The sequence below is a fragment of the Panulirus ornatus genome, chromosome 43 (assembly GCF_036320965.1).
Source record: "Panulirus ornatus isolate Po-2019 chromosome 43, ASM3632096v1, whole genome shotgun sequence".
In the NCBI taxonomy this organism is placed as follows: Eukaryota; Metazoa; Arthropoda; class Malacostraca; order Decapoda; family Palinuridae; genus Panulirus; species Panulirus ornatus.
The window spans coordinates 1630222-1639654 of NC_092266.1; the positions used below are offsets into that span (position 1 = coordinate 1630222).

Below are 9433 nucleotides of genomic sequence, written 5' to 3' on the forward strand. Positions count from 1 at the left end.
TCCTTCATAGTTATGATTGTATATTTGTTTTGGTTTGTTGCATTTCTTTGGAGGATTATATGATAATAACACTACTATGCTCTTCTTCACTACAGTTACTGAGGACGTTACGTTCCTGACCCAATTTTCCAAGTGTAACTCTTGTGGATGGTTTATGTCATGCCTGAAACAACTTAGGTTAGCACCAAGATACAGAACCATACTCAGTCTGAACATGATTTAGACGATATTCAGTGAAGTATAGGAAATGGTCCCATACTGAAACATAATGATGGTGATTTAGCCCCTGCAGGAGTGAAATAGGGTGGACTGAAGTTATCCAGATCACCTCTGAATTATGTGATACAGCAAAAATTGTCATATCACAGGTAATGGAGACACTGTTTATTAAAATAACATTGATAAATGTAGCAGTAAGGGAGACCCCAGACTTGGTTATAACCACGTGTTTCTGGCTGGTATCAAATCTCATGAACACCTTTGATTTAACAAGACTGATAGTCTTACATCCTGAACTCCAACAATTATCTTGAATGATCCTTCCAGACATACTGGAATGCTAACACTTTTGAATGATCAGGTAGCAGTAAACACAAACTAATTATTTTTTCCAGCTGATGAGACAAAAACTTAATGATGTTTTGCTGATATGATTTAGATGTGCATGGTGATAAGTACATAAATACCTCAAATTGTGTTGAAGTACTTTATTCTTAATGTGAATCACCTTTGCTATTAGCTTTGTTCTAGTACTACCAGCACTTCTGCCACCCTCTTGCCATCAACTCTACAATTTATACCACCACTTTTTAAACAATTTTCCACAACCTCTGCAGCCACCTGCTCCTTCCATTATGCAACCACTTTTGCCACCACCCTTGCCACCAACTCACCAACCATTTGTGCCAGCACCACTACCACAACATTTGTCGATATCTTTGCCACCATTTTTATCACTTCATTTATATATGTGCCTCCCTCCGTTGCCACAGACACTACCACCATCTCTGCCACCCCTTGCCAGCACCTCTGCCACCTTCTTTGCCATCCCCTTTGCTACCTCATATAACTGCCACTTCGTCACCACTTATGCATTCATCTTTGCCGTCACTTTTGCCACCACTGCTGCCATTATCTTTGTTACCACCAACTTTGCCAACTTCTCCACCACTACCACCTGCGTAATAATTTGTGCCACCACTTTTGAGAACTCCTCTGCAACCATCTCACCTTCCCACTTTCCAGCGACTACTACCACCTCTACAGCCAATAATATAATTACATTTGTCATCACCACTGCCACCATCTTTACCACCACTTTCACTATTTCTGTCACGATCTTGCAATCTTTGCCACGACCACCTCTACCATCATCTTTGTCACCACCAGTAAGACCACCTTTGCCAACCCCTCCACCACCTTTGGCACCATCTTTACCACTACTATCACCTTTGCAGCCAATTATGCCACTACCTCTCCCATCCCCACATATGATATATCTGGCTCCACCTCTACCGGACAGGAGAGAGATGCTTAGGACGGGAGTCAGGAAGGACAGCAGAGAGAGGCTTGGGACGAGAGTCAGGCAGGACAGGAGAGAGAGGCTTGGGACGAGAGTCAGGCAGGACAGGAGAGAGAGGCTTGGCATGGTGGGTGAGGTAGGGATATCATATGTGGTGTATGAGGTACAGAGATCCTACATGGTGTGTGAGGTAGAAAGATCCTACATGGTGTATGAGGTAGAGATCCTACATGGTGTATGAGGTAGAGAGATCCTACATGGTGTGTGAGGTAGAGAGATCCTATATGGTGTATAAGGTAGAGAGACCCTACATGGTGTGTGAGGTAGAGAGATCCTACATGTTGTGTGAGGTAGAAATATCCTACATGGTGTATGAGGTAGAGAGATCCTACATGGTGTGTGAGGTAGAGAGATCCTATATGGTGTATAAGGTAGAGAGACCCTACATGGTGTGTGAGGTAGAGAGATCCTACATGTTGTGTGAGGTAGAGAGATCCTACATGGTGTGTGAGGTAGAGAGATCCTACATGGTGTGTAAGGTAGAGAGATCCTACATAATGTGTAAGGTAGAGAGATCATGCATGTTGTGTTAGGTAGACAGACCCTACATGGTGTGTGAGGTAGAGAGATACGTAAAGTTAGTATAATTTTTTTCATTCAAAGCCTTAAGTTGAGAAATGTCCTGGTTAAAGTGAATTATTTATCGTTATAAAAGGAAATAATTTATGAAATGTAAAATAGAAATACTTAAGATAATAGATATTATACAAACATTAATATTTGTGATTATTCTTTTTTAACTTAATTTTAAAAAATGCCAAAAAATACACATCCTTTTTATATATACATACATACATGCATATATATATATATATATATATATATATATATATATATATATATATATATATATATATATATATATATACATATATATATATATATATATATATATATATATATATATATATATATATATATATATATATATATATATATATATATATATATATATATATATATTCATTGATCGTTATTAAAAGAAATAGAAAATAGATAGAGATAATGAAAATAGTGTAATATTATATAAACATTAATTTTTGTAGATAAGTTTTTTTTGAACTTAAAATTTAAAAAAAAATGCGAAAGAAAAGCACACATCCTTCTGTTATATATGTATAAAGAAATCAATCCTGAGTCAATGGCCGGTGCACATAACGAACAGTAATGTCGGGGTGCGTCGCTATAAAATCCGTAACCAGTGTGTTTGTGTCAGTTGGAGGCAGCTGTTGGACTTGCAGGGGTTGTATCCTGCGATGCACATTCTGGGATCTCACCTCCCGTGCCATGATGGCTGCCCGACGCCTCTCGAAGGCATACTGCAAGTGTTTCAGAACTACCTCCAGTTTGGGTCGTGCTTCAGGATCATATCTTGTGGCCTCTCTAATTGTACATACCACGCGTAAGTGGCGTCTCTTATAAACTATTTGAAGTATTCTAATAAGGAGGACGGCATATGAGAACACATCAGACTTTCTTGTGCTAGGTTGGCCGCGCTTCACCTCAGGAGCCATCCATGGGTAATCCTCAGGATCGCTCTCGAGTTCATTAGTCACCTCCTCGAAACATGCAAGTCCCAGATCGATGATGTTCACTCTGGGTGACTGCGGATCGCCGCTCACCACGACATTGTTAGGCTTTAGGTCATTGTGGATGAGTCCTTTGCGGTGTATTTCAAGAAGCCTTTGTCCAACCATCAGTCCCAGTTGCAGGAGATCGTAGCCATCTGGTCCTTTGCCTTTAATGATATCCTGGAGAGTGTATTGGCCGCAGTAGGTCATCAAGATGGCTGGTGGTTCCTCGGAATAAGCCAACAACATTGGGACTCCTCCAGCTCCTTCCAGCAAAACCATGTATTGGCTCTCTCGCATGAGACGCTCATCCTCAGAAAAGTGAGACACCTTCAGAACGGCCAGTTCGTCATGCCACTTGACGAGGTAGGCAGTCCCGTTCCCCCCTTCGCCCAAGGTGGCAAGGCTTTCGGAAACAAGCAGTTCCAATGCTTTTCGGTCGATCTGAGTCATGTTGAGAGGAGAGCCTTTGGTTTTGTGTTGGGTATCAGCAGAAATTTACCACTCTCAATATGCAGGTTCGTGGATGTGATTTCGATGCCTAAGTTGTTTCGTTGCCTACTGATCTTACGCTATATCCTGGATATGCAGAAAATCATAGTTAACTCCTCAGGTAATTGAGTTATCAGTGATGCAATAACTTCATTACTTGAAACCCTGAGATTTGAATATAAACTATCTATCTGTCTATCTATCTATCTATCTATATGTCTATTATATATATATATATATATATATATATATATATATATATATATATATATATATATATATATATATATATATAAAACGTTAGCAAGTTAAGAACAAAGGACTGAGCCATAGAGGGAATATCCTTACGGCCCCCTTGTCTGTTCCTTTTTTGTGTGTCAAGTAGTGAAGGTAAACAATCGGGGGTAATTACATTAAGCAATATTGAGAACAATTCATTTTATATATATATATATATATATATATATATATATATATATATATATATATATATATATATATATATATATATATATATATATATATATATATATATTTTTTTTTTTTCTTTTCGTTCAAACTATTAGCCATTTCCCGTGTTAGCGAGGTAGCGTTAAGAACAGAGGACTGGGCCTTTAAGGGAATATCCTCACCTGGCCCCCTTCTCTGTCCCTTCTTTTGGAAAATTAAAAAAAAACGAGAGGGGAGGATTTCCAGCCCCCCGCTCCCTCCCCTTTTAGTCGCCTTGTACGACACGTAGGGAATACGTGGGAATTATTCTTTCTCCCCTATCCCCAAGGATATATATATATATATATATATATATATATATATATATATATATATATATATATATATATATATATATATATATATATTTACTGCTCAAGGGCAGTAATTATGGCGGAGAATTCAGTTTGTAGTGAGGATACCCAATTGTATATTGTAAATATCATATTTTAATCGGTGTCAGGTAGTGAAGATAAAGAATTAGAGATAAACTCTGTGGTCGGGATTTCTACCAGATGAGAAGCCGTAAATATGGCGGACAATTCAGTTAGTAGTGAAGATGCCCAGTTTTATATTGTATATATCATAATCAAATCTAAGGGTGTCAAGTAGTGACGATGGAGAGTTAGAGATTATCAAACTTTATGGCAGTGATATCTACCAGCTCAAGAGCAGTCAATATTGCGGGTGATTCTGTTTGTAGTGAAGATACCCAATTGTATATTGTGTATATTTTCTAATCTGTCGAGTAGGGAAGATAAAGAATATGTAATAAACCCTATGGTCGTGATTTCTGCCAACTCAAGAGCAGTAAATATCGCGGGCAATTCAGTTTTCAATGATGCCCAATTGTGTATTATATTTATCATATAATGCAATTGTGTCAAATAATGAAGATAAAGAATGAGAGATAAACTCTATGGCCGTGATTTGTACCAGCTCAAGTGCATTAGATATGGTGGACAATTCAGTTTTAGTGAAGATGCCCAATTGTACATTGTATGTATCATATTCTAATCTAAGTGTGTCAAGTACTGAAGATAAAGCACTAGAGATAATTCAATTCTATGACCGTGATTTCTACCAGATGAGAAGCCGTAAATATGGCTACTATTCAGTTTGTTTTGAAAATACCCAATTGTATATTTGTATATTTCTATCAGCTCAAGAGCAGTAAATATGGCGGACAATTTAGTTTGCAGTTAAGATAAAAAATTAGACATAAGCTCTATGGCCGTGATTTCTACCAGTTCAAGAGCAATAAAGATATGGGACAGTTCAGTTTGTAGTGAAGATGCCTTACTTTGTATTGTATATATCATATTCCAAACTAAGGTTGGCAAGTAGTGAAAATAAAGAATTAGAGATCATTAAACTCTATGGCCGTGATTTCTTCCAGTTCAAGAGCAGTAAATATGGTAGACAATTCAATTTACGGTGAAGATACCTAATTCTGTATTGTATATATCATATTGTACTCTAGGTGTTTCAAGAAGTGAAGATACAGAAGCCCTCTTTCTCACTCCTTGCACCTTTCTCTTGACCACTTGCCTCCTTCTTTTATACATCTCCCAATCATTTACGCTATTTCCCTGCAAAACTCGTCCAAATACCTCTCTTCCCTTTTACTAATATATATATATATATATATATATATATATATATATATATATATATATATATATATATATATATATATATATATATATATATATATATATATATATATATGTATATATATATATATTAGTAAAAGAGAAAGTCATTTGACGAGTTTTGCAGGGAAATAGTGCAAATAGCCTTTTCGGTTGGCTTTGGATCCGCCAGTGAACGTAGTTTGGAGGATTTAGGAAATCAGGTCAATAAGGTTAAGTTCACTACAACCTCATATTCACTAACGTGTGTCTTCACTACTAGCTTATTTTCAATTAATTATATCTTCACGATACCCTCTTCTTCACTACACCGTTATTTCTACTATACCATCATCATTGTACTCCCTGACGTTCACTAAAAGTAGTTCTCATCTTCACTACATAATCATTTTGAATAAACTTTACTCTTTAATAACCCTTATCTCTACTACATTCGTATCTTCACTACATTCTTTTCTTCACTACAACCTATCTTGACAATATCCTTATCATCACTATACTCTTCCTCGCTACACTCTCATCTTAACATCACTCTTCTGTTTACCGAACTTAGTTCAAAGTCTGACTTGAACGTAGCTTTGGAAAGTTTGTGTTCCTCATTGTGTTACCTCCTTATTATCATTGTAAAGGCAATTGTCACCACTCCCTAACTAAACCCTCATCGTCACTACACTCTCATCATTATCATTACTTCTTGATGTTCAATACAGAATCTCAACATATACATTTATCTTCACTACAGAATAATTTTCATTGCACCTTAATCTTCATTACTCCTTGTTTCAGCTACATCCGTATCTTCCATTCATTCTTATATCTTATATTAGTTACATCTTTACAATATCTTTATATCTTCTCTGTTCCGTCTTTTGAAAAATTGAAAATGAGAGTAAAGGATTTCCGGCCTTCTGCTCCCTCCCCTTTTAGTCGCCTTGTACGACACGCAGGGAATACGAGGCAAGTATACTTTCTTCCCTATCCCCAGGGATAACAGCATCTGGTGTTCCCAGACGGTCACCCATCCAAGTACTAACCAGACCCAACGTTGCTTAACTTCTCTGATCGGACGATATATATATATATATATATATATATATATATATATATATATATATATATATATATATATATATATATATATATATATATACAAGACTGAAAACAATGAATTTCCCAAATAAAAAATGGAGGCGCCGGGGTTTGAACCCGGGTCCTCTCGCATGCCAAGCGAGTGCTCTACCACTGAGCTACGCCCCCAAGAACATATTTTGTGACATAGTATTATATGAAGCACTGAGATTACCACGGCAAAATAGTGTTTGACCGACCGTTGCCGACTAGCCGGCAAAATAACCACAGGGTAAATCTCCATGTTGCTGTCGTGTTTTCCTCTCAATTTTCTACGAAGAAATGAGTTTTACTTTTTTATTGTCGTTGCAATAGACTGGAACTAAGCAATAGACTGGAACTAAGCAATAGACTGGAACTAAGCTGACCTGGTATGAGGTCAGAGCCCTCATTATCATCCCTGCTAACTACCGGAAGCAGATTAAGTCGTTCCACAACCGATGTCCGGCCCATGTTAACTCTGATGTGCCCAGCAGTTGGAGGAGGATCGCCAGAAGCTTCTGGAAGATTTCAAGGACGTCTTGGTGGACCTGACCCTTTCAGATAAGGTCGAAAACCCCAATTTATTGTGAAGATCTTCACTATAACGTTGAACGAACATACTGAATGTTGCACACATGTGATGCGGACAAAATGAAAAAAAAAAAAAGACAAAAATTATGTCTGGTGTGGGTCTCGAACCCACGACCTTGAGTGTGTCAGACTCACGCTCTACCACTGAGCTAACCAGACAATAGAAAATTCGTCTGTTTCTTCAATTTGAATTAATGAAAATCTTTGCGAGGCAGCGTTAAGAAAAGAGAGAAGTCTTTGACGAAATTTACTTCCTTATCGAAAGTAAACATACTGAAGGATATATATATATATATATATATATATATATATATATATATATATATATATATATATATATATTGAAAAGGATCACATTTTTGCACGTGATCAAGTATATTCTTATGAGTTCACGGGGAAAATAAACACGATAAGTTCCCAAGTGCACTTTCGTGTAAAACTCACATCATCAGGGGAGACACAAGAAAGAAATATAACAGTCAGTTGATATACAACGAAGAGACGTTGCTAGGACGCCATATGGTAAACAAGTGATTGTCCAAGACAGACAACAAGCGTATCATAAACTTATTATGTGGACAAGAAGGTGAATTGTTTACAAATTTTATCAACATTAAAGTTATCCAATTTGTATAGACCATCACTAATATTAAGATTATAATTCTTTGTGTATTCAGTAATAGAAGATTCAATGATATTTCTCGTGGTACTGGAGTTAGAGTTAATAACTGAGATGGCATTATTAACTCTAATTCCAGTACCACGAGAAATATCATTGAATCTTCTATTATTAAATACACAAAGAATTATAAACCTTGAGGAAGCAACATGGCGGTCAAAAATAAGCTGCAGGAATGAAGTTTATGAATGGAATATCAGTGAGACGATCCAAATGACGAATGAATGAGAGCGTAGTCAACATACAATATAAAAGGACATATTATGAATGGCAGCCAGGCAAGTAACGGCCCAACTGAATGGAAGGATTTAAAAGTTCGCGTTATATGACGAATTTTGATAGATTATCCAAATTTCCATTCCAGTTATGAAACTTGATGGTTGTGTTCAGTTCTAGACACAAAGTTTAAAGGTTTGTGTTTCAGAGATGATCTCAAAGGATATCGTTAAATTAACTGACATTAAAATTTGTCAATTAAGTGAATCATTTTGTACAATGTCTGTAATTTGACAGAGTTAAAAGTTCGCAATTTCATTACAATTCTAATTTAAAAGTTTGAGTTTCAATGATGGTTTGCACAAGCTTAACGTACATTTAAGTTTTGTGTTTATATGACGTATCTTAAAGGACTCTGGTAAAATAACGCAGCTGGAAGGTTTACGTTCAAATGACGGTGTTTAAATGTTTATTGATGAATGGTAGATTTAAATGGATAGATTTTAAGTTCGCGTTTTCATGAACGACCTTAAACCTTGTGGTTGAATGTCACAGTTTAAAGGTTGGTATCTACAATGTTGACCAGATGGCGGTAGTGTGTAGACACAGCCATACCAGGTCGTATTTATCATCATTAAAGTCACCTTCCTTACTTACTTATGGCGGCGATGAAATTCACTGGTTCTTGATTGTGCACCAATTAACCTATCAGATAATGGTACAATGTTTGCCTGGTGTTGCATATATCACGTCTGTTGTTGAAACACAAGAATGCCAGGTGACTTTGGGAGTGGATGATAATGTAAAGATCAATATAAATGTGGGAAATCTTGAACCGCCATCACCAGACACAACACATGTTTGGATCTGGCGGGGGGAGGGACTTGCCTGTGACGTCACGATGCCCCGCCTCCAGCCTGGCGCCGCTCTGTGTGTGTGTGTGTGTGTGTGTGTGTGTGTGTGTGTGTGTTTACTACTTTAATCATTATCACGTGAGTCTTTTGAGGAAGGATTTGTACACTCGTGTTGCCCCGTCTCTTAACCTTGT

General features: G+C 37.0%; 2 non-coding genes across 2 annotated transcripts; both read right to left on the minus strand.

The window, feature by feature from the left end:
- Positions 1–6974: 6974 nt before the first annotated feature.
- Positions 6975–7046, minus strand: TRNAA-GGC (transfer RNA alanine (anticodon GGC)). Its single transcript has one exon. It is a non-coding gene; the product is annotated as a tRNA-Ala (tRNA).
- A 531-nt stretch (positions 7047–7577) lies between these two features.
- Positions 7578–7649, minus strand: TRNAV-GAC (transfer RNA valine (anticodon GAC)). The gene has a single exon. It is a non-coding gene; the product is annotated as a tRNA-Val (tRNA).
- Between the last annotated feature and the right edge of the window lie 1784 nt (positions 7650–9433).